The sequence below is a fragment of the Bombina bombina genome, chromosome 4 (genome assembly GCF_027579735.1).
Source record: "Bombina bombina isolate aBomBom1 chromosome 4, aBomBom1.pri, whole genome shotgun sequence".
Classification (NCBI taxonomy): domain Eukaryota; kingdom Metazoa; phylum Chordata; class Amphibia; order Anura; family Bombinatoridae; genus Bombina; species Bombina bombina.
The window spans coordinates 135,219,111-135,246,447 of NC_069502.1; positions in this window are offsets into that span (position 1 = coordinate 135,219,111).

The following is a 27,337-nucleotide window of genomic DNA, read 5'->3' on the forward strand; positions in this document are numbered from 1 at the left end:
CCCTTTCACTTGCGCACTCTGGAACTCTCACTCTGTTTACAACAAGCTCACTTCTATACATGACCTCTTCATTTCCCGCTCCCTCAACCTTCTGGCCCTAACAGAAACCTGGCTCTCTCCCCTAGACACAGCATCCACTGCTGCTCTGTCACATGTAGGTCTCCACTTCAGCCACACTCCTAGGTCTGGTAATAGATAAAGGAGGTGGTGTAGGTATTTTACTTTCCTCTCGTTGCACCTTTCAACAAATACATCCCATCTCTTCACTCACATTTCCCTCATTCGAAACCCACATGATTCGCTTATTCTCCCCTCTCTCTGTACGTGTTGCAGTCATATACCGACCCCCTGGCTCCTCATCTCAATTTCTAGATCACTTGGCTACCTGGCTACCTTGATTCCTTTCCTCAGACACCCCTGCCTTCATTCTTGGCGACTTTCACATCCCTCTTGACAATCCCACTGCCTCCTCTGCAAAACAACTTCTGCAACTCACTTCCTCTTTCGGTCTGTCACAATGGACTGATTCTCCCACTCATAAAGACAGTCACTCTCTTGACCTGATCTTTAGCTATCAATGCACTCTCTCAAACTTCACAAACTCCCCCTTTCCTCTTTCTGACCACCATCTCCTTACTTGCAACATATCATCCCTCCCTACAACTCTCCCTCCTTCTCCTCACACCAAACTTCACAGAAGCATTATGTCATTAGATCAGCAACAGCTTGATAATTCTCTCAAACCTCTCCTCTCATCCTTCTCCTCCTTTTCCTGCCCTGAACAATCTATCTGCCACTATAATTCCACCCTTATATCCGTCCTTGACAATCTCGCCCCTCTTACCATAGCTCGGAAATCACACACTTATCCTCAGCCCTGGCATATTCCTCTGACATGGTACCTACGCAGATGTTCCCGTACTGCTGAGCGGCACTGGAGAAAATCTCGGAGTTCAGCTGATTTTCTTCATTACAAATTCATCTTGAACTCCTACTATTCTGCCCTTAATCTCCATAACCAACACTAATTCTCTACTCTTATCTCTAATCTTTCTTCAAAACCAAAACGTCTGTTCTCCACTTTCAATACTCTCCTTTGCTCTCCCCCACCTCCTAATACAACTTCTCTGTCAGCTCAGGACTTTGCCAGCCACTTCAATAACAAAATTGACTCCATCAGAAATGAAATCAGCTCTCAACATAATTCCATTCTCTCACCCCCTCAAATGCTCTCACTCAACCACAACCCACATAACCTTAATCTTAGCTCATTCTCCCCTGTTACTGAGAAAGAAGTTTCGGCACTTATACTGCGCTCTCACCTCACTACCTGTCCCCTTGACCCTATCCCCTCACAGCTACTCCCCTTCCTCTCTGCTACCCTTACCCCTATACTTACACACATTTTCAACCTCTCCCTCAGCACCGGTATATTTCCCTCATCGCTGAAACATGCACTGGTCACACCTATCCTCAAAAAACCTTCCCTTGATCCTACCTCCCCATCCAACTACCGCCCTATTCCCCTCCTCCCTCTTCCCTCAAAGCTTCTCGAAAAACTAGTATATGCACGCCTATCCCATTTCCTTACGTTAAACTCCCTTCTTGACTCATTGCAATCTGGATTTCATCCCCATCACTCCACAGAGACAGCTATTGTTAAAGTTACCAACAACCTACTTACAGCAAAATCAAAAGGCCACTTCTCTCTGCTCATCCTCCTTGATCTATCCACAGCCTTTGACACTGTTGACCACCCTCTTTTGCTCCAAACCCTCCAATCCTTTAGCATCTGTGACACAGCCCTTCCTACCTGTCAAACCGTACCTTTAGTGTAGCCTTCTCTGGGGCCTCCTCTGCCCCATCACCACTTTCTGTCGGAGTACCGCAAGGCTCTGTCCTCTGTCCCCTTCTCTTCTCAATTTACACGTCATCACTAGGTTCCCTAATAAAGTCCCACGGTTTCCAATATCATTTGTATGCCGACGACACCCAAATCTACTTCTCTGCACCAGACCTATCTCCTTCCTTGCTAACCCGTGTCACTAACTGTCTTTCTCACATCTCTTCCTGGATGTCCTCTCACTACCTCAAGCTAAATCTCTTCAAAAGTGAGCTCCTCATTTTCCCCCCTTCTTCCAAAATCTCCACCCCCAATCTCTCTATAACTGTCGACAACTCCATCATTACCCCTACCCCGCATGCCCGATGTCTCAGGGTCACATTTGACTCAGATCTTTCTATCACTCCTCACATTCAGTCCTTAGCTAAAGCCTGCCGCTTCTAAATAAACCCCCCTTAATTGCGGCGGACTTGACAATTATCACCAAATTGTTCTCAAACATGGAGGGAGCCCGTGCTCCCCCAGCCAGCCTATTATGTGCTTAACTTACACCGCACCAAAATGCTGCATTGCGCATGTGGAAAACGTTACCGGTTCGCCCGTCGGGGTCGCAGACCTATATTTCCACTTACATCCTGTGCGTTACTCAGTCAAACCGTGCACCAATACTGGCCGCAAATTACCGCCTCCCAGGGGGTTTTCTATTCCAAATATGGGGGAAAAAGTAAGGGCGCTAAAAAAGCTTAAGATACCCCTAAAAAGCTTGATTATAGACAAAAAATGACCAGGGACTTGATTAGACTATATATGAATTTTATAAAAATCAGATTAGACAAACATGAATTTAAAAGCAGCATACAAAAAAATATATTTAAAAGGGACGTCTCCCTATAACTTCACAATTACACTTTTAGTGAAACAATGTATATAAAAATAACAGAGTGCAGTGGTGGATACTGTTATGTTAAAAGGTCATTCCTTAGGACATTGCCGTTAATCGGATAGTGTCTATCTTGGTTTCAAATGTCAAGTCTGAAAAAACTCTTGATGACCGGTCTATTAATTATTTGCAGGTATAGGCCTCTGCACTTTGTCTGAGATTAAACAAGTTAAACGTCTTACATTTGTGGTAACACTTTACCGGTAGTCGATCTCTGTTCAATGTGCTTCGTGGATGTTCCTCGAGATCTCGGCGTCTGACGTCACAGTTCCTGAATCAGGGGCCCGTCTCTCCCAGCCAACCAGAGCCTCCGTGGGCTTCGGTCTATTTGACTTTTGTTGTCCGGTACGTATCTTGGTACTTGAATAACAATGGAGATTGCTCTTATTGCTCAGCATGCAACCTCTGTTGGTGCTATCCGCCAGGGGATAGAAAAGGATAGAATTACAACCCGGGTTGATAACTGTTCCTCTGTCTGATAATGAATCAATATGTGGTACTAGTGTTTTCTACGCGTTTCACTCCTTTCAGAGCTTTAAAGCGTAGAAAATGCGTAGAAAACACTAGTACCACATATTGATTCATTATCAGACAGAGGAACAGTTATCAACCCGGGTTGTAATTCTATCCTTTTCTATCCCCTGGCGGATAGCACCAACAGAGGTTGCATGCTGAGCAATAAGAGCAATCTCCAATTGTTATTCAAGTACCAAGATACGTACCGGACAACAAAAGTCAAATAGACCGAAGCCCACGGAGGCTCTGGTTGGCTGGGAGAGACGGTCCCCTGATTCAGGAACTGTGACGTCAGACGCCGAGATCTCGAGGAACATCCACGAAGCACATTGAACAGAGATCGACTACCGGTAAAGTGTTACCACAAATGTAAGACGTTTAACTTGTTTAATCTCAGACAAAGTGCAGAGGCCTATACCTGCAAATAATTAATAGACCGGTCATCAAGAGTTTTTTCAGACTTGACATTTGAAACCAAGATAGACACTATCCGATTAACGGCAATGTCCTAAGGAATGACCTTTTAACATAACAGTATCCACCACTGCACTCTGGTATTTTTATATACATTGTTTCACTAAAAGTGTAATTGTGAAGTTATAGGGAGACGTCCCTTTTAAATATATTTTTTTGTATGCTGCTTTTAAATTCATGTTTGTCTAATCTGATTTTTATAAAATTCATATATAGTCTAATCAAGTCCCTGGTCATTTTTTGTCTATAATCAAGCTATTTAGGGGTATCTTAAGCTTTTTTAGCGCCCTTACTTTTTTCCCCATATTTGCCTCATTTTTATTTTTTAACAGTCTGAAGGATCTGTTATTAAGTTAAGGAGTCTGAAACCCTACACTTAGCGCACTACAATTACAGTTGCACCCGTTTGGTACGCTACCTGACAGTTGGGGATAGGCCAAGGATTAACTAATAACATATTTGCCATATTCTGTCGACCGACTGGCACGACATTCTCGTTTCTCCAATTGGACTCATTGCTCTCCGTGACCATTTTGATGCTTGGATATCTGCAATACAAAAAGCAGCTTTAAAGAGACACTGAACCCAAATTTTTTCTTTTATGATTCAGATAGAGCATGAAATTTTAAGCAACTTTCTAATTTACTCTTATTATCAAATGTTCTTTATTCTCTTGGTATCTATATTTGAAATGCAAGAATGTAAGTTTAGCTGTCGGCCCATTGTTGGTGAACAACCTAGGTTGTCCTTGCTGATTGGTGATTAAATTCATCCACCAATCAAAAACTGCTGTCCAGAGAGTCTGAACCAAGAAAAAAGCTTAGATGCCTTCTTTTTTATATAAAAATAGCAAGAGAACGAAGAAACATTCGGCTGTATTACGAGTTTTGCGGTAAGCTGAAAAAGCAGAGTTAACAGGTCCTAACGCTGCTTTTTCACTACCGCTGCTATTACGAGTCTTGCAGGTTTAGGGGCCCCGCACACTTTTTTGGCCTTACCGCAAACTGACTTACGTAAACTTCGTTACCCCTTTTTTCTATGGGACTTCCATAGCGCTGGTATTACGAGACTGTCCTGGGAGGCCAAAAAGTGAGCGGTACACCCTCTACCTCCAAGATCCGTAACGCATTTTAAACTCAGTAGTTATGAGTTTTACACTACAACGCCGTAGCATAAAACTCATAACTAAAGTGCTAAAAAGTACACTAACACTCATAAACTACCTATTAACCCACTAAACCGAGGTCCCTCCCGCATTGTAAACACTAAATAAAATTATTAACCCCTAATCTGCCGCTTCAGACATCGCCGCCACTATAATAAACATATTAACCCCTAAACCGCCGCACTCCCGCCTCGCAAACACTAGTTAAATAATATTAACCCTTAATCTGCCGCCCCTAACATCGCTGCTACCTACATTATATTTATTAACCCCTAATCTGCAGCCCCCAACGTCGCCACCACTATATTACATTTATTAACCCCTAAACCTAAGTCTAACCCGAACCCTAACACCCCCTAATTAAAATATAATTTAAATAAATCTAAATAAAATTACTATCATTAACTACATTATTCCTATTTAAAACTAAATACTTACCTGTAAAATAAACCCTAAGCTAGCTACAATATAACTAATAGTTACATTGTAGCTATCTTAGGGTTTATTTTTATTTTACAGGCAAGTTTGTATTTATTTTAACTAGGTAGAATAGTTATTAAATAGTTATTAACTATTTAATAACTACCTAGCTAAAATAAATACAAATTTACCTGTAAAATAAAACCTAACCTAAGTTACACTAACACCTAACACTACACTACAATTAAATAAATTACATACATTAAATACAATTAAATAAATTAAATTAAATTAGCTAAATCACAAAAAAACAACACTAAATTACAGAAAATAAAAAACAAATTACAGATCTTTAACTAATTACACTTAATCTAATAGCCATATCAAAATAAAAAAGCCCCCACAAAATAAAAAAAAAAACCTTGCCTAAACTAAACTACCAATAGCCCTTAAAAGGGCCTTTTGCGGGGCATTGCCCCAAAGAAATCAGCTCTTTTTCCTGTAAAAAAAAAATACAAACAACCCCCCAACAGTTAAACCCACCACCCACACAACCAACCCCCCAAATAAAACCCTAACTAAAAAAAACCTAAGCTCCCCATTGCCCTGAAAAGGGCATTGGATGGGCATTGCCCTTTAAAAGGGCATTTAGCTCTATTGCAGGCCCAAAGCACTAACCTAAAAAATAAACCCACCCAATACACCCTTAAAAAAATCCTAACACTAACCACCGAACATTCACCTTACCGGGAGAAGTCTTCATCCAAGCGGCAAGATGTCCTCAACGAAGCCGGCAGAAGTGGTCCTCCAGATGGGCAAAAGTGGTCCTCCAGATGGGCAGTCCTCATCCAGACGGCATCTTCTATCTTCATCCTTCCGGCGTGGAGCGGGTCCATCTTCAAGACATCCGACGCGGAGCATCCTCTTCAAACGACGTCTTCTTCGTAATGAATATCTCTTTAAGTGACCTCATCCAAGATGGCGTCCCTTAGGTAGAAAAAATCCTATTGGCTGATTCCTATTGAATCAGCCAATAGGATTGAGCTTGCATTATATTGGCTGATTGGAACAGCCAATAGAATGCCAGCTCAATCCTATTGGCTGATTGCATCAGCCAAAAGGATTTTTTCTACCTTAATTCCGATTGGCTGATAGAATTCTATCTAAGGGACACCATCTTGGATGACCCTCACTTAAAGAGATATTCATTACGAAGAAGCCGTTGTTTGAAGAGGATGCTCCGCGTTGGATGTCTTGAAGATGGACTCACTCCGCGCCGGAAGGATGAAGATAGAAGATGTCGTCTGGATAAAGACTTCTGCCCTTCTGGAGGACCACTTCTGCCCGTCTGAGGACCACTTCTGCCGGGCTTCATTGAGGACATCTTGCCGCTTGGATGAAGACTTCTAAAGGTGTATTGGGTGGGTTTATTTTTTAGGTTAGGGCTTTGGGCCTGGCAATAGAGCTAAATGCCCTTTTAAGGGCAATGCCCATCCAAATGCCATTTTTCATGGCAATGGGGGAGCTTAGGTTTTTTTAGTTAGTATTTTATTTGGGGGTTGGTTGTGTGTGGGTGATGGGTTTTACTGTTGGGGGGGTATTTGTATTTTTTTATACAGGAAAAAGAGCTGATTTCCTTTGGGGCAATGCCCCGCAAAAGGCCCCTTTTAAAGGCTATTGGTAGTTTAGTTTAGGCTAGGGGGGGGTTCTATTGGGGGGGGCTTTTTTATTTTGATAGGGCTCTTAGATTAGGTGTAATTAGTTTAAAGATCTGTAATTTGTTTTTTATTTTCTATAATTTAGGGTTTTTTGTGATTTAGCTCATTTAATTTAATTTATTTAATTGTATTTAATGTAGGGAATTTATTTAATTATAGTTTACTGTTAGGTGTTATTGTAACTTAGGTTAGGTTTTATTTTACAGGTCAATTTGTATTTATTTTAGCTAGGTAGTTATTAAATAGTTAATAACTATTTAATAACTATTCTACCTAGTTAAAATAAATACAAACTTGCCTGTAAAATAAAAATAAACCCTAAGATAGCTACAATGTAACTATTAGTTATATTGTAGCTATCTTAGGGTTTATTTTATAGGTAAGTATTTAGTTTTAAATAGGAATAATTTAGTTAATAATAGTAATTTTATTTAGATTTATTTAAATTATATTTAAGTAGGGGGTGTTAGGGTTAGACTTAGATTTAGGGGTTAATACATTTAATATAGTGGCGGCGATGTTGGGGGCGGCAGATTAGGGGTTAATAAGTGTAGGTAGGTTGTGGCGACATTGGGGGCGGCAGATTAGCGGTTAATAAATATAATGTAGGTGTCGGCTATGTTGGGGGCAGCAGATTAGGGGTTAATAAATAAAATGTAGGTGGCAGTGATGTCCGGAGCGGAAGATTAGGGGTTAATAAGAATAATGTAGGTGTCGGCGATGTCGGGGGCGGCAGATTAATAAGTGTAAGATTAGGGGTGTTTAGACTTGGGGTTCATGTTAGGGTGTTAGGTGTAAACATAAAATGTGTTTCCCCATAGGAATCAATGGGGCTGCATTACTGAGTTATACTCTGTTTTTTTGTAGGTGTTAGACTTTTTCTCAGTCGGCTCTCCCCATTGATGTCTATGGGGAAATCATGCACAAGCACGTACGACCAGCTCACCGCTGACTTGAGCAGCGCTGGTATTGAAGTGCGGTAAGGAGCTCAATTTTGCTCTATGCTCACTTCTTGCCTGTTAACGCTGTAAAAACCTGTAATACCAACGCTGTAGGTAAGTGAGCGGTGAGACAAAACTGCTTGTTAGCACCGCACAGCTCCTAACGCAAAACTCGTAATCTGGCCGATTGATATAGGAGTAAATTAGAAAGTTGCTTAAAAATTACATGCTTTATCTGAATCACGAAAGAAATTTTTTGGGTTCAGTGTCCCTTTAACACTCCATGTAATAATTTCATTCCTAGTGGATGGGCGGGTAAGAAAAGACCAAAGTTAAAAAACTGATGATACAAAGAAAGCTAAGCCCTTATATTCCCTCTTATTCCCATCTCTGGACCCTTCCCTGGCCTATCCTTATTCGTCCCCCCTTTACCACCCCTCTTTTAATCTTGTTTGCACTCAGCTCCCACCACCCCACCCCACCCCCCTTTCTCTCAGGGAGTGCAGAGCTGCTGGCCATGTTAACTATCTCATTGTCCCGGGCCACTTACTGTGCTCCCTGCCTATGTGGTACTCCACACTCAATAAGTGGTTTAGGAGCAACTGTTCCCTTCGTAAAACTATGTCCCCACTATAGTCAAATCTCCTCTTTGAAAACCTCATTATATCCCCTTACCAATAAACACGCAACACCGTATTTAGTGGCAAAAATTGTAAAAAGGTTACTTTATTTTTGGTACATATCAGTAACGGCAATGAGTCCCCTAACTAAACCCCCCTTAATTGCGGCGGACTTGACAATTACACCAAATTGTTCTCAAAACATGGAGGGAGCCCGCGCTCCCCGAGCCAGCCTATTATTGTGCTTAACTTACACCGCACCAAAACGCTGCATTGCGCATGTGGAAAACTTTACCGGCTTGCCTGTCGGGGTCGCAGACCTATATTTCCACTTACGCCCTGTGCGTTACTCAGGTCAAACCATGCACCAATACTGGCCGCAACATTACCGCCACCATAACCCAATAAAAAAGAGGGGACTATTTTTGCTGCCACCTTCCCGCACTAGTCCTACCCCTACCAGACCGTGACCTCTACTTACCATGCTTAGCAAGGTGACCTTTATCTCATCCAGAAAAATGTCTAACCCGATATCTGATAGGTGTACCCCGTCCGGTCTGTACAGCTCCGCACAATTCGCCTTAATTTTTGCATGGGCAGCCCATCATGCCTCTCTGGCCCATGTAGGGTCATGATAAATTTGGTAATCGCACTATTAATTTTTTTTCCTTGCCCGGAAATGCTCCTCTCGCACTAGTCCTACCCCTACCAGACCGTGACCTCTACTTACCATGCTTAGCAAGGTGACCTTTATCTCATCCAGAAAAATGTCTAACCCGATATCTGATAGGTGTACCCCGTCCGGTCTGTACAGCTCCGCACAATTCGCCTTAATTTTTGCATGGGCAGCCCATCCATGCCTCTCTGGCCCATGTAGGGTCATGATAAATTTGGTAATCGCACTATTAATTTTTTTCCTTGCCCGGAATGCTCCTCTCTGTGACTCAACCCCCCCATATCTGTCTTGATATTATGGGGGACCAGACTAGCCTAAGGTGTTTCCATTTAGTAGTAAGCCACTGTATGTCAGACTTGATGGCTGCAATCAGATCTATATTCTGCCAGTATCCTATGTCGTTTCCTCCCAAGTGAATTACTATAATGTCAAGGGCTCCCCACCTAAGCCGCTGCCTGGTTAATAGCCTGGGTCAGGTGTTCCCATCTCATGCCTCTCTTCCCTATTCATCTTACTGACACTTTACTAAGGTGAAAACCTAATTGCTGGGTAATTATCCTTTGCCGCCTTAATCGCAGCCAGTGTATGTAGGAGTGCCCCCACTATCCATACTCCTCACCGACCTCTCCCTTTCGCCTGTGTGAAAATGGAGAAAAAAACAGGGAATAGTACCACTTAACCATAGTTACTAAGCCTTTAATGAATTATTTACAGTTTTCCACGAAATGTTATCTAACACACCCCTATGTTTTTTTTTAAACACTTGCTTTATTATGCTCTACTGTTAACTAACCTTATCTATATCTAAGAAACACCTACTATTTTTTTTATTTATTTTTTTATGGTCTTACGTCTGTCTTGAAGCAGTTTGAACCTCCACCTGCCTAGCTTCTTAATCAGCTCCTCTGTTGGCCCTTTAATGCAGCTGATGTCGCTGCTCCTATTCTAAAGGAGTGTGTGTTATACCTGGCGGGCCCTCCCAACCCAGATTCTGCACTGTTAACTTTCAGAATCTGTCTGAATTAAAAAAAATAGAGACTGGAGGCGGAACCTGACCACGCTGGAAGATGGTCGCCACACTAGCAGGGCTCCAGCAACCGTAACTGACAAACTTGCTTTTATCTAGCACTAAACCTTATTTTTTTCTGCAGATAGCAGTGACCAGGATGAACTAACGTGTGTCACTCACTATTAAAATCCTGACTGGGCTGATTGGAAGACTGCAGCTCAGAGGTAACACAGAAACCCCCACATCAGCATTGGCAAAGTAAAAGCAGTCGGGCCGGGGCGCCGCAGGGATCATCAGAGCAGACAACTTTAAGCGCCGACGAGACAGAGAGGAAGATCCTGGGACCTGACTGCCGGCTACCGACCCGACTAAAAATACTACCCCCACGCCTAATTACCTTGCTGCTGGAGACCATTTGGCTGCAAAGAGCGAGATCAATGCGGCTAAGGGCTGAAGTGAGAGTGGAGCCGTTATCCCCTCGTGGGGAGACAGCAGTGAGGAGGTAGACAAACCCAGAGGGGTGCTTGGCGGCTCTCTATCGTATTGACCCAGCAGACCACGCTGGGACTTGCAATATCACAGCCCATCTGTAGACCGCTGGTGAGGGGTAAGACATCTCCTGCCTATACAAACATAGTGCGCAGGAGGAACGACCGCTGAGGAACTTGCTTAACTGCCCCATATCAGAGGTCTACCATATATAAAATAAAACAAAATAGTAAAGCATAACGCAATTTACTGCACCTCTCGCATTAGACATTAGAAGGGGGGACACCTCATTCTTATGAGACCTATAACAGAAAGTCCTTCTTTTGTGAGATTGCACAGAGTCGTGTAGGGGGGTTTACTGGTGAACTGGGCCAGAGGCTTGATAGGCCACACTGTTAAGCACATAGAAGCCACCATAGTAAGCCTAGCCTTCGTTCTCCAGCTCCCTTATCCTTTTTCACATATCTACCCCACACAGACCTCATTCAAGTGGATAGCCCATATCAATCCTCCTATGCTCTAAGGACACTGGTCTTGATTACACTGCATATAACTCAGTTCTGCTGAATGGGCAGACCCCAGTGCATTGATCCCCTTTACCCCTTACTCTACAAAAACAGGGGTATGTCCAATAAAAGAGGAAATAGGGCTGAAAAAATCTGCTTCTACTAAGTCTATCAATCAATACTTAAAACCAATGGGACTCTGCTAAGGAGGCCTATGGAGAAGAGATGGCTGGGGCAAATACCAACCAAGGCCCTGACCTGCCCCACACTGACATCAATCACTCTCATTTTGTTACCAAAGAGGACATCCTCCATCTCTCCTCTAAGGAAGATATTAAAGGTGTTATGTGTGAAATGAGAAGCCTCTTGGCGATCTCAGGAAGGATTTATCAGCGCTTGAGACAAGGATTCTGACGGTTGGAAAGAACGTCTAAAGATAATACAGCCTCTATACACCAACACACTGCGGATTTACAGAGCCAGGCAGATAACTTGCAATATCTAAATGACAAACTTGAGGACATAGACAACAGGGGTCGCAGAAATAACTTGCGCTTCGCGGGATCTCGGAGGCTGTAGCCCCGCAGAACATAGAGGGCTACCTCCAAGCCTTGTTCAGGATTATAAAGGAGACTCCATCATCCCCGGATATACCCCATAGAAAGGGCCCATAGGGCTCTTAGGCCCAAACCCACCGAACAAGGCACCCCCGAGGGACATCATTTGTAAGGTTCTCAGTTTTAAGGACAAGGAAACCATACTTCAAGGAGCCCGGAAAAAACACCCCATCACCCATGCCGGAGAGGAGATACAGATCTTCACAGACTTATCACCTTTGACACTTCAGAAAAGAAGAGACTTGGCCCATATTACATCTGTCCTTCGGAGTTACAATATCCAATATACGTGGGGCTTTCCGGTCTCTATCATAGCCAACCACAATAACAAAACATCCATTTTTAGGCCTGGCATGGAAGAAAGGGCTTTTTTTAACAGCTTTCCATCCAGGCCCCGACTCCCAGTGGTTCGAGACGGGAATCTGTGGCTCCCCCCTCAAGCTCTTCAAGCGACCAGACCCTCGAGGAGAGTAATGGGTAATGTACTGTATTGACTTGCTTACTGTTTAACAGATTGCAACACAGAACGGTCCCTAGGACATAAACTTTCTTTCTCCTTCACTATATTGTTTGATACACTTAGCAAAAATGTGACCCTGAGTCACTGTTTTGAAATTGTTGCTGTTCTGTGTTTTCCTTTTTTCTGTTGGGGTTAAACTGTCTCTACTGATGCCTATCAGGGTTTGTACCGAGTGACCCCCCTATCGGTGGGTGAGCCCCAGCGGGTGGGGACTAAACAGCTTAGCCCCCTCTTATGCATGATATCAGGCTCTTTGCCGACTTACCTCCCTCGCAGAACCTATTTGACTCTGCAGCTACATAGATAGAAACTCCCCACCGATATTATAGTTCAAGTTTACCCTTTTAACCCTCTTTATAACAACTTCTCTAGATATGTAGTTTATGTACCCCACCAGGGCATTTATTTATTCAGTTATTACCTAGTCAGCGTGTAAACCTTAGCAGATAGAGAAGGGTAGCATAGACCCATCCCTATACGAAATCAGGTTCTCTAAAACATGCCTCCTCCTAGGGCCTTATTAACACTATAGTTACTTAGAAAGGACCTCCCCACCGCTACCAGAGTTTAAGAATATTCTCCTAGTCTTTTTGTAACATCCTTCCTAGTTATACAGTATTATAGAGGTTCTTGGGGACGCACTGATCTGCTTAGGTTAGAATTAAATTAGTTGCACACCGAACTAACTGATACTCTTTTTTCTAGGTTACTCCTGGTTGCTTCAATAATTGTAAAGTGCTATAAATACATGTTTATTAACATAACTTACGTCAGTTGAGGGGCTTTTTCCCTTATTTTTTTTTGTGTTTCTTTTCTGTATTTGTTGGATATTGCTCTCAATAGAAGATAATAAGTTTCTCTAATAGCCATTGTTTATTTGTTTACTGTATAATCTCCCAACAAGTTCCCCATAGAGATCTTCTTCTTTACCCTTCCCTACTTTCCCTTTTCACTCAACCCCCTAAATAACTCTACTAACTCAACTTTTACATTTTTATTTTTTTTTATTATTTTTTTTTATCTGAAATGGCTACTCTCACTAAGCCTAGCAAATTTTGCGATCACTCTATTAATCTTACCACCATCAATGCCAAGGGCCTAAACGACCCTGGGAAACGTTCCATTGCCCTCAATGAATTAAACAAATTGCATAGCCACATTATACTGGTGCAGGAGACACACTTTAAAAAAGGGAGGGAACCAAAATGGCACAAAACCTTGTATCCTTTGGCATACTTCGCTTCAGGACAGTGTAAACGGGGGGGGTGTTGGAATCTTATTCCATAGAACAATCCCTTTCCAAACGACACACATTGAGAAAGACCCAGAGGGGCGTTACTTATTAATTGTAGGCACTCTTTTTGGCAACTACATCACTTTAGCCTCTATATACTCACCTAGTCAGGGTCAAGAGACCTTTATCAGGAAAATATCAGACCTTTTATTAGAACACTCTAGAGGGACAACTTACCTTGCTGGCGATTTCAATTTAGTCTCTGACCCAACTCTGGACTCCTCACGGGGGGTTTCCTGCACACCTAACTCCACGATCACACAAGTAAACAAGATTATCAAGGAGATGGCCCTGCATGATGTTTGGCGATCACTACACCCCAACACACGGGATTACTCTTACTACTCTATTCCCCACAATAGTTACTCTAGGATCGATTACATATACATGGACTCATGCGGCCTTACAATCACACATCAAAGCAAGATAGGTCACATCACATGGTCAGACCATACCCCGGTCTCATGTTCGATCTTATGGCCGGACATCCCGATCACTAAACAAACCTGGAGGCTCGATGACACTATCCTCGAAAACCCCTTAATATTTGATGATATACAAAAGACCCTAAAAGAATACTTCGAGTTAAATACTTTCCCCGAGTTGTCCAAAGCAATAATATGGGAGGCACATAAAAGTGTAATTCAAGGGGCCTTAATTAGACACAAGGCATTTCGTAATAAACAAAATAGAGAAAAATATAGTGGACTACTTTCCAAGATTAGCTCCCTCGAAACTAAACATAAGTCAAACCCCTCTTGCACTAAAACTAAATCCCAGCTTAAGGATGTGAAATTAGAACTCCAAAAATACCTTATTGAGTCACACCAAAAAAAAGCCCTCTACCTTAAACAGTATTACTATGAGGGAGGTAACAAACCGGGTAAAATTCTAGCCAGGTCCCTTAAAAAAAAAAACAAATTCGATTTTACATACATTCTTTAAAAACTAAAGATGGGCATATTATCCGTAGCAGTGCCCAAATAGCCTCGGAGTTTCACAAATTCTATCACGCCTTATATAATATTCAAGATCCTCGTGCTGCACCCTCTCGAGGAGATAATACAGCCTATCAGGACTCATTAATTAACTCCTACTTACAGTCTACTGACCTCCCATCACTGACAAAAGAAGCAATTGACTTCCTAAACTCTCCAATAACGACTGACAGAACTATACGACCGCGGTTAGAGACCTCCTGAGCGGTAAAAGTCCAGGCCCTGATGGGTTTACCTCTGTATACTACAAGAAATTCAAAGACACCATAGCGGGACCAATACTAAACTTATTTAACGACCTCAGAGATAACCCAAATTTATCTGATATCCTATTAGAGGCTCACATCACGGTCATCCCCAAACCAGGAAAAGCAGCTGACTCCCCCGGCAATTACAGGCCCATATCCCTCATTAATACTGACATGAAACTGCTAGCAAAAATCTTAGCGAAACAGATTGAATAAATATCTTCCAGACTGATAGGCAGTGACCAGTTGGGTTTTGTCCGGGCCGTGAAGCCAGAGACAACACCAACAAAATAATTCAATTAATCACTCATGCCAGGGTTTCAGGCACCCCTTTGGTGCTCTTCTCCACCGAAGCGGAGAAGGCAATTCAACAGGATCGATTGACTATGTCTGCGTCAGGTCTTGGAGAAGATGGGTTTTGGGAGGGCCTTTATAAAACTCAGTCTTCGCATTATACTCGAACCCCAACGCGAAAATTAGGATCAATGGAAACACTGTCAGAGACCTTCCTCATTAGCAATGGCACAAGACAGGGGGTGTCCCCTGTCCCCATTGCTTTTCGCCATATCAATAGAGGTCTTAGCCCATAAGGTTAGATTGAATCCCAACATCTCTGGTATATGCGTAGATAAAACAGAATACAAACAGGCATTGTACGCCAACGATGCCTTATATACCTTAATCAACGCAGAGCAATCTATCCCCAAACTACTTAGTGAACTCCAGGCATACGGTAAGGTTTCTAACTTTCTCCTCAATCTTTCCAAATTGGAATTACTAAACATAAATACTTGTCCAAAACTAATACATTCCTTACAACAAACACACAAAATCACAATCGCAAAACACAAGCTAAATACCTTGGCATTTATCTAACTCCCGATCCTTCAGATCTTTTCAAACATAATTACGCTCCCCTTAAAAGAGAGATAGTAGCAGACCTTTCTTCTTGGAAGAAAAATCGCACCTCATGGTTGGGGAAAATAGGTATTATTAAGATGAACATCCTGCCCTCGAATCTTATAAGTTCTACAATCCCTACCGATTTGCACTCCCCAGGGGATACATACCCCAATTACAGCAACTGATTGAACAATTTGTATGGGCCCGAAGTTAAACCTAGAGTTTCAAAACGTATTATGTACCTCCCAAGAGACAGGGGTGGGCTGGGTCTACCGGATATAGCTTCTTACAGGAGAGCAATAGGGTTACAAAAAATAGTAGAATGGGCACAAAATCTAGATCACAAAGCTTGGGTCACTCTTGACAGAAAGATCCTCAAAATGAAAAATATGGGGTCCCTGGCCTGGACACAGGCAACCATACGCCCCAAGGTGGTCTCTGACTACGCCCTTTTAGAGGAAACATTACGCAACTGGGATTCGACTTTAGCTACCACTACTCACATCTCCACGACACACTCTCCCTTAACACCAATACTAGAAAATCCAGAACTCCCTTATCATAAGCTAGGCTACAGAACAAGCAAACCTTATAAAATAAAAGAGGGTTCCATATATGGAGTTGTAGAGGGAGGCAGAGTTGTCCCTCAGAATGAGATTGCAAATCGTCAACCCACGATATTCACCTCATGGTTGCACTATAACCAATTGATACATTTTATCTCCAAACACAAACACAAGCAGGACATAGGTAGAGCACTTACAGCATTTGAGAAACTTTGCATTGCTGACACAACCCCTAGGCACCTGATCTCTACATTATACAATATAATAATCATACCAAGTGCAGACCTGCTTCCAACCTATACAGCCCCGGTGGTTGTGAGGACTTGAATTGCAACTTAGACTCTGGATCTTGGTTGAAGGCTTTTAGACTAATCAAGAAGTCTTCAGTCTCCTCTGGCATTCAGGAATCTCACATCAAACTCATGAGTAGGTGGTACCTAACACCTACTAGACTGCATAGGATCTACCCGGCCCTCAGCCCCTCATGCTGGAGGGGCTGTGGGGAACAAGGGTCTCTCTTACATAATTGGTGGTCCTGCCCCTATCTATCAACTTATTGGAGGGGGTGGTAGAGAAGATGTCTGAGATCTTAAACCTCACACAACACAACACCTCCCCTCACTGAGGGATTGGTATTCCCAGGTCGAGGAGATCCTTTTGCTAGAGAGATATCACTATCTGAAAAATCATAAAATGGCTGAGTATGAACTAATTCTGGCATTGTGGCACAACACTATATAACCTTGAGGAGTTAATGGTCTTACTCCAACTTAACCCTCAGAATATATCATATCCCGTACTTATTTAACCACGGATATGCTGTGTTTTTTTTTTTCTCTCTCTCTCCTCTCCCTCTTTCCTTTTCACCTCCCTTAGGTAACTACTAACTTCTCCCCCTTAATTCCCTCTTTCCTTCCCCCCCTATATAATATTAGATATATATCTCCATTTGTATATCTTAAACTGCTCAAAATTGCAAAAAATACTTTATATTTGTAATCTCGTTCGAGACTTTTGTCATGAGGAACGAGATAGTTATATCTAGATGTGATGGTTATGTATTCATCAGCCGTTGTTTCTGAAACATTTATATGTAAGTGTATTATCGCCCAGAATACGTGTATCTGTATTTTTGTTTCACATCAATAAAGTTTTTTGGAAAAAAATAGAGACTGGTTCCCCCTTGGCATGAATAAATAATTGTTTCCTTCCCATTGGACGAGTAACGATATACCTATGCAAATTTCTTACCGGATATGTTTCCTTATCCATGTCTTTATTAATGGATACCCAACATCCTTTCCCCTCCTGGTCAGTTTTTGACCTCCTCACGTATACCATGATGGAGGAGTCTTGGTACTATCGTACCTGATCAAATTGTAATCCCCCTTCCAGGTCTTTTTTGCTTTTTGCTACCACTTCATTCCCTCTAAACGCCCCTGCGAATGCTAATGAGTAAACCGCTCTGAATAATGTTGTTTCAAATTTGTCTTTACAAATGTACTTTATTTCTTTAAAATTAAAACCAGCATGTCTTTCATTATGGGTTCCCTCTGGTCTTTTCTTGTGTTACCCTTATCCCACCCTCTCACCACTTTCTTAACCATAAACTCCTTAGTGTAGTCCTTGAGTCCCCCTAGTTGATTAAAGAATGAAACTGCGGCTAATTTTGCCTTTATTAGGCCTTTTTTAACCCCTTTCTTCCTTTGATTTGCCATGTATTCGCAGAGCGCGGTAAGGGAATCTACTTGTATGTGGTTTTGCTTCATGAATGAGACCCATTCCCCCCAGTACCTTCTGTAATTGTTCCACGTTCTGGGGGCGGGGAATTGTCTTACCAATTCCCTAAGGATGTTTTCGGATTCACCACCTGCCAAAGATAGCATGGGCAATCTAATTTTCTCTGCGTTAGGTGCAAGTTTCCAGAACACGTCTCATTTACCCCGGGATAATGCATTAGCTAATATGTTTTTTACCCGGGCACATGAACTGCTGTAAATGTGATGTTACTTTGCATACACCTTAACAGTTTAATGACAGGCTTTGATTTTGAAGCCAAATTTTTAATCTCATGCACTACACTCATGTTATTAGTCCAAAATCTCACACTTTTGTCACTTAAAAGGTGATGCCAAACTTCCCACTACGACCCTCTATTGGGAAAAGTTCCAAGAGTGTGAGAATTTTTGTAGCTCCTATTTCCACCCAGTTGTTTGGCCATGTCTCTGCGCACCACTACCCGTGTAAATAAGCCCCGAACCCGTGGGAACCTGCCGCGTCCATGAACAAGTGAAGCGCCTGGTTGGAGTGGGGACCATCCTGCCAGATTCTAACTAAAAATAAACTGTGATATGAAGATTGCCCACATCTGTATGTCCTCTCTCATCTCTCAAGTCAATTTTATGATGCTTTTTGGGTTATTTAAACCTGCTGTAGGTTGTTCCAAACGCCTGTTGAAAACTCTACCCATGAGTATAACCTTACATGTAAAGTTCAAAAGCCCTAGCTGCGACTGTATATCTCTGAGTGTTATATAACTTGATGTGTTTGCCTTAACTAATTGATTTCCCAACTTTTCCAACTTGTCTTGGGGAAGGCTGCACTTTTGCTCCCGTGTAACGATTTGTATCCCCAGTAATGTCAGTGAAGTTACTGGACCATCAGTCTTTTCCTGTGCTATTGGGACCCCCAATTGTTTGAGCAGTGATTGTAGCTGGGACATTATCAAACTGCACTGCTCTGTTCCACTTTCCCCTGCAATCAAAAAATCGTCTAAGTAGTGTGCTATACTGACCAACCCTATTCTCACCACCAGCATGTCATGTATAAATGAACTGAACTCCTCAAAGTATGCGCAGGATATTGCGCAACCCATCGGTAAACAACGATCATAGAAATATTGCCCTTGGAATTTGATTCCCAACAACCTATAGCTTTGAGGATGTAACGGGAGCAATCTAAAAGCCGCTTCAATGTCTATTTTGCCCAATTCTGCGCTTGGCCCTAACCTTTTTATCATTTGGACTGCCTGATCAAAGGATTGGTATTTAACTGAACATAGCTGTTCATCTATCGCATCATTTACTGAAGTACCTTTAGGAGCGGACAAATGATGAATGAGTCTAAATTTCCCTCGCTCTTTTTTTTGGCACTATCCCTACTGGTGAAATTACCATATCGACTAATGGTGTTTTTTTTTAAACGGACCAGCTACCCTCCCTAACTTAATCTCTTTTGTAAGTTTCTCTCTCACCATCTCAGGATATTGGTAAGCTGATATTAAGTTATGGGATTTCCCAATTTTAATCTCGCCTTGCGTTGGTATACAGAAGCCATTCGTAAATGACTCTGTCAGAAAGGTGGCTCTTTTAGTGTTTTTGTAGGTTCCTAGCATTTTTATGATTATTGGGATATGGAGTGGGGTGTATAGGTGAATGGGGTTAGTTAGTTTTGGCCTGGCTGGCTCCCTTGCCTTGGGTGGGCCGAAAGGGCCGCCTGGTGTTTCTATTACAGTAGGCTCCTGGGTGAGTTCTCTTACAGTATCTGCATGCGTGTTTAAAATTGCAGTTTTGTCTGTCACATTTTTTGTCGTTATATGCCCAACATATCTTTTTATTACCCTCCTCCGTTGTGTTATTTCCCCAGCTGTTACCATTATAACTCTCCTTCGGCCTATGATTACCATCCGGTTTCACTAGTCTAGTCCACATGTCCAGTTCCTTAATCCCAAAATATTTGTTGCTTGCTTTCCCCAATTTTTTTCTAAATTCAGTGTCATAATTCCTCCATGCCTGACCTCCAAAAGTTGTGTATACCTCCAGTATGGTATGCATATATCTAGTTAGATTCTCCCCCTGTGTGGGTCTATCTTTCAAGTAGCATGCTGCGTATATTAAAAAACCCTTCATCCATTGTACAATGTCCCTCCTAGGGGGGTCATTCTTTCTTTGCGATTTATCACCTTTTTTATCTCTATCTTTTACTACATCCTTGGTTAACTGGAACACATCTATGTACCGGCCTAGCTTAACTTTTCTTATAGTTTTTTGTTTCAAATGATCCCATAATGAATCCAGTTCACAGGGGATACCTGAACTCTCTGGTAATTTCGCAATTTCCCCCATAACCTCTATTTGTTTGATAGATCTCTTTAAGGAGTTATTTACCTTTGCCCCTGTTGTGTCCCCACTTTTCCTGGCTATTGGACTATGCTTGCTTTTTTTTTGTCATTTTTTGAAGCAATTTAAGAATCTTATCACACTTGTTCCTGTCATTCCCCACCACATCTGAATCGGATTCTGATCCATAGCTGTCCGAGTCCGACTCAGATGAGGAATCTATATCACTTATAACACATAAATCGTTATACTCACTCAGGCCCTTGGTTGTGTCCACCCGATCCCTGCATATCCCCTCTTGCGTGCTTCCTTCTGCGTTCCGTAGTGACCTGTGTTCCTCGTCCGCGTTTGAGATTTGTCCTTGCAACCCTGGTGCAATCCATTTTTTGTGTTGGCTGCTGTAGTGCTGAGATCGGGTGAGTGGGTGGGGAGCAATGTATGAGGGAGAGGGGAGCACCTTAGGGGGGGTGGGAGTGAAAATCGGGGGTGGTGCAGCCCCCACAGGGGAGGAACAGGCAGAGAATGATGTGTAATAATACTGGGGGGATGGATAGATGCGCCACCTATAGTTGTGGAGGCTATGGTGTTTATAGGGGGGGGCGGATGAGGGGTGTCCCTGGGATGTGGTACCAAGATGGCTACTAGGGGAGGGCTTGAGGGCCCTGTGGGACACGGGAAGCCCCTTGGCTGGCAGGCTGCTAGGAGGGGTGATAACTGTGCCAGCTACCCCTGCCTGACGAATATGAGGGGAGGGATCGGGCCTGAGAGGGAAGGTGGTCGGGGGGAAAAGTGAAGGAGCGGTAATTGGCCGGGAGAGGGGGGGCATGGGGGGCTGGGATGCACATATTTCTGGCAGGCATATGTTTTTTCATCCTGCAGGGCTCTTTATATTGGGCAGTTAAGGGAGGAGGGTCATGGTAACCCTGAACCGGAACCCCAGCTCGCATTCTAGGAGAGGGCATGGTTGCCCTGGGAAAATCATCTAGCCCCTTATATGCCCGGTTGATAGGATGTGGGCTAACCCTGCAAGCTGCCCCTGCTCATTACCTAGGGGGAGGGGAAGGGCCTAATACTGTGAGTTGCGAGGGGGAGGGGTACTGTGGGGGGAAGAAGGAGGGGGGAACATTGCACACCTGAATGCCTATAGAGGCCTTTACCCATGGATGGGGGCCTGAAGGGACCGGAAGTGGAATTAAAGAAGCAAGGCGCATGCGCAGCCGGAAGCGATGTCCCTGTTTGCTTCCGGTGCCGCTTCAGTGCAGGAGGGTGACCGGTGGGTCCCTCCGATGCTGCTCGTCTATTAGGGGAGGGAACGGAGGAACCGTCATTATCCTCTGTTCCCTGAGAACAATAGGCCTTGCCTGGAGTGGATTCCGATACTGGAAGTGACAACCGCGGTCGTTTCCGGTATCAGCTAGGGGGAGGAGGGGTCACCATGGAGCTGACCTTGTTAGGAGGGAACCGCCTAAGACCCACAGCTGCCGCCCGGACTCCATGCGGACTAGGGGAAGAGGGATCAGCAGGCTGGCGGCGGGGGGAGGACTATCCATGCGAGCGGATCAGGGAGGAGGGTACAGGAGGCCTGGGGAGAATTGCCAGTACCAGTGGGTACCGGGGAGGCGGCAAGGGAAGACAAACTACAGGGGGAGCTGCTAGGGCTGCTAGAGAACAGGAGAGGAGAGGGGGGGTGGGGGGAAAGGTTGAAGGAACAACCAGGGGAAGGAGGAGGGATAAAGGGTGCAGCGGTACTTTTAGCCCCTAATATATACTTAACTGCTGGTCTTTTGTTTCTCCTAGGTAGCTGAATGGTCACCACGCTGTCCTGAAGTCTTTTAGGGGGAATCTGTTTCCTGCTTCGCCGATCCATACTGCTTCAGCCTCCACGAATGCCCAGATCTGACCCTGCAATCAAAAGACAAAAGACAAAGTTGAAACTGATGATACAAAGAAAGGTAAGCCCTTATATCCCTTCTTATCCCCCTCTCTGGACTCTCCCCTGGCCTATCCCTATTCGTCCCCCCTTTACCACCCCCCTTTTACTCTTGTTTGCACTCAGCTCCCACCACCCCACCCTCCTTTCTCTCAGGGAGTACAGAGCTGCTGGCCATGTTAACTATCTCATTGTCCCGGCCACTTACTGTGCTCCCTGCCTATGTGGCACTCCACACTCATGAACAGGTATTCTAACTGCATCACACAGATAAAGAAATTTTCAGCTGCTAGCAACACAGTTAAAGTGAAGGTCAATTTAGATGAATCGATGCCCGGTTTTTAATAATCCTATTAAAAACAAGGGCACTTTAATTCATCAAAATTGATATTTCACTTGTTTTCTTCAAAAACTTACCTTTTAATCCTGACAGCTGCTCCAGCTATTCCCCCAGCCTCTTAATACGTCAGAAATTACAAATCCGGCTTCCTCCAATCACGGCTTCCCCCCCCCCGGGGAATCATGGCCTGAGGCAATGCAGTGATTGGAGGAAGCCGGGATATTCATCATTTTGGACCCACAAAGAGGGTTTGCGACGGGCAGAGGAAGCGCTGCAGCGGCTGTCAGGATTAAAAGGTAAGTTTTTGAAAAAAAACGAGTGAAATGTCAATTTTGATGAATTAAAGTGTCCTTGTTTTTAATAGGTTTATTAAAAACCGGGCACCGATTCATCTAAATTGACCTTCACTTTAAGCAACCTGCAGTGTGAGACAGTGAACAGATATTCTAACTGCATCACACAGAGCTGAATAGTGTGTGCCTGTGTAAATTAGTTATATCTCTGCCACTCAAAGTCCATTAACCAGCCAGCTACACTACATCTTCTTTCTAACCTTCCTCATCTGTGTAAGACATGGCAGAGAGAAGAAGCTCACTATCACCACAGGAAAAGCAACATGTTTTAGACAAAGACACTATAGATGCCAATCCAGCTAAAAGTAAATGCAGCACAAACCTTACCTGGAAGATCACTGAAACGCTTAAGGACATAAAACTGTGAAATAGCACAACAAATGAAACGGCTTTGGGACCAGGTAATCAGTCATGTCAACACCATCACACAGGCCACTTGTGATGCGTCATCACTAGAGGGAGCTCTAGGACAGCTTTCTACAGCTCATACTCAATATCTTACGTACAGTCAAGTTTATGTCTCTAATTTAGAGAATATAAACTCTGAAGAAGCTTTAAAAGAAATAAAAGAATTGCAATGCCTTAATTCAGAAAGAGACAATTTAGTACATCAGGCCAGAATAAAGGCAGAAACGAGAATTGCTCAACTCCAAGATACTGTTTCCCACACTTCCGCGTCTAGCAACCATACAAGACGCTCGGATTCCAAAAGGTAAAAATCCTCATAATATTCAAAGAGTTCAACACTCAGCCAACAGCTTATTCAAGCCGTGCAAAAGCAGAGGCTACCAAGATACAGGTGGCCTTTGCACAACGGAAAGCTGAAAAGGAAGCAGAAGCAGCTTGCAAGAAGGCAACAACAGCTAAGAAAAGAGCAGGAATAGAAGGGCAACCATACAGCTTCAAACCCATGCCTGACAAGGTCTGTAAACTTTAAAACAACTCCAGTGCTAAATACCTATGGAACCCCATACTACCCTTTGTCACCTAACCAGAATACCACAAGCAACATGATCAACACCTTTCAACCTGCAATTCCCTTCTCAAAGTCAGAGAAATCAGACATGTCAGAGTTTGCAAGGTACATGGTTCACCATGAGCTTACCAAGACCTGCCTTTCAACGTTTGATGACCAGCCTGAAAATTATAGAAGCTGGAAAAATGCCTTCAGAAATGCTATTAGTGACCTTGGCATTACCCCTGCAGAGGATCTTGACCTGCTGATCAGGTGGCTTGGCCCACAGTCTACAGAACCTGTCACAAGGCTCAGAGCTGTCCACATCGATAACCCAACAGTAGGCCTCATTGCTGCTTGGCAAAGACTAGAACAAAGCTTTGGCACCCCCGAAGTCTTAGAGAATGCTTTGTTTAAACGACTGCAAGATTTCCAAAAAATATCAAGCAAGGTCAACCAAAAACTCTTGGAGCTCAGTGACCTTCTCTTAGAGCTCCAACTGGCTAAAGCAGATGTTCACCTACCTAGTCTCAGCTATCTGGACACTGCTTGTGGGGTAAACCCAATAGTTTGCAAGATGCCATATAATTTTTAAGAAAAATGAGTTGCACTTGGGTAAGTATAAAAAATTGAATCGTCTCCTTTCCCCCATTCTTCTATTTCTGTGAGTTCATCAGGGATATTGCAGAAATAAAGAATGACCCCAGTTTTTCCTACAGTGAGTTCAATACCCCTGGCCCTCCTCCTCAGACATACGACAGCCCGCACTCTAATCTCAGAAACTACAGGGGTCAAGTAGCAGCGAACAAGACTAATGTCCTTCCCCCTCCTACCTCAGACAAGAGCAAACAGTATGAAAAGGTTGAGAGTCCTAACCGTGTATGTCCTATTCATAAGAAGCCTCATCCCCTCAAAAAGTGCATCGGCTTTAGAAAGAAACTGCTCCAGGAGCGCAAAGAGCTCCTAAAGACATGTGGTGTGTTTCAGATATTATGCTTCCACTGAGCATTTTGCCAAGGACTGTAAGATACCTATCAAGTGCATAGAGTGCTATTGTGAGGATCATGCACAGGCACTGCATCCATTTAATTTCATCCCTGCATCTTCAGCAGACTCCCTTCCGGTAACAAAGCATGGCGGCGAGGCTACAGATCAAGTAGCTACCATACTGTCTTCTTCCTGTACAGAAATCAGCAGAGAAGACCTTTTGTGACAAGTCCTGTGCTAAAAAATGGTTAAGTTAATGTATACCCAAAGGGTCATCCAGAAAAGTCTCTTAAGGTGTATGCCATCCTCGATGATCAGAGCAATCGATCGCTCGCAAGATCAGAACTCTTTGATCTTTTCAACTTAAAGGGAGATGCCTACCCTTATACTTTGGGAACATGTAGTGGCATTACAGAGGTCTCTGAAAGAAGAGCCAGCAGACTCGTAGTAGCTTCTCTTGGGGACAATCTGGAGTTATCATTATCAACACTTGTTGAGTGCAACCAGATCCCATCTAACAAAGAAGAGATCCCTACACCAGAGACTGCTCTTTACCATTCTCATCTAAAGGCTATTGCTAAAGAGATACCAGCCCTCGACAAGAACGCAGGTATCCTGCTTCTTCTGGGCAGAGACATTCTAAGAGTACATAAGGTACGTCAACAAATTAATAGACCACATAATGCTCCATTCGCCTAATGCCTTGATCTAGGTTTGGTTATCATAGGCAAAGTCTGTATAGGCAAAATGCAGATACCTACCAAGATCTTTTCCTTTAAAATACACATTTTGTCAGATGGTTGCAACACATATCTTGAACCATGCCCACACCACTACTGTATGAAAGAGAAATTAAATGACAGTAAGTGGCATTGTAACTACCAAAATAGCATAAGCGCTTTTCAGTCTTGGGACAACAACTTTGGATCAATGGTGTTCAATTCTACCAGTGTTGACAACAAACTGGCACTTGCAAGAGAAGACAGGGAATTTCTAAAACTTATGGATAGAGAGTTCTCTCAGGATTATGCCAACAGCTGGGTTGCACCTCTACCTTTCCGTTCTCCAAAAGAGAAGCTACCTAAGAATCTACAGCGCACTTTGAAGAGAAAACCAGAGATGATGAAACACTTTATTGACTTCATGCAGAACATATTTGACAGAAATCACACTGAACCTGCACCACCATTAGAAGAAGGAGAAGAATGTTGGCACCTCCCATCCTTTGGCGTGTATCATCCTCGCAAGCCAAACCAAATTACAGTGGTCTTTGATTCCAGCGCTCAACATAAAGGTGTTTCTCTCAACAACCAGCTCCTTACTGGGCCTAACCTAAAAAACAGCCTCATAGGGGTCCTAATGCACTTCAGACAAGAGCCTGTTGCAGTAATGGCCGACATCCAGCAAATTTTCCACTGTTTTATTGTCAAGGAAGACGATAGGAACTACATAAGGTTTCTATGGCACAAAGACAATGATGTCAACAAGGAAGTCATAGATTTCCAGATGAAGGTGCATGTCTTTGGCAACACCCCCTCTCCCCCTGTAGCTATCTACAGACCAAGACAGCCCAGAGAAGAGAAAAGGAGTATGGATCTGATACTCTTCAGTTTGTCTAAATAAACTTCTACGTGGATGACAGTTTGAAATCCTTATCCACAAGTAAAGAAGCAATTGATCTCCTTTCCAGAACACAGGAAATGCTGTCCATAGCAAACCTCAAACTTCACAAGATCATCTCCAACAGTAAGAAGGTAATGAAAGCATTTCTCTCTGATGATCATGCCATAAGTTTGATGGATCTTGATTTTGATTGTGACGTGCCTCCCATGCAGCGCAGTCTAGGTCTGCTCTAGGACATCAAACAAGATATTTACATATTTCAGGTTTCAGCTTGTGAAAATCCCTTCACCAAGCGAGGAATCTAGGTTTTATTTTTGTATTTTTTGTGCTCTGTGTTGAATCTGCTGTTTGCTGCTGACTTCTATTATTTCTTAGATTTTTTGTCCCTGTTGGGCTTCCTTTCTCTGGCTGTATTCAGTTAGCTCCTACTGTCTTTTCATCTGCATTTCTGTACATATTTACAAGGATTGTCAGCCTGAATAATAAATAATTCTTCTGAGATACCCTTCTACATGTCAGTTATCAGTGACACTGCCTGCTGAATGTTCATTGTGTGAGTACTGATCAA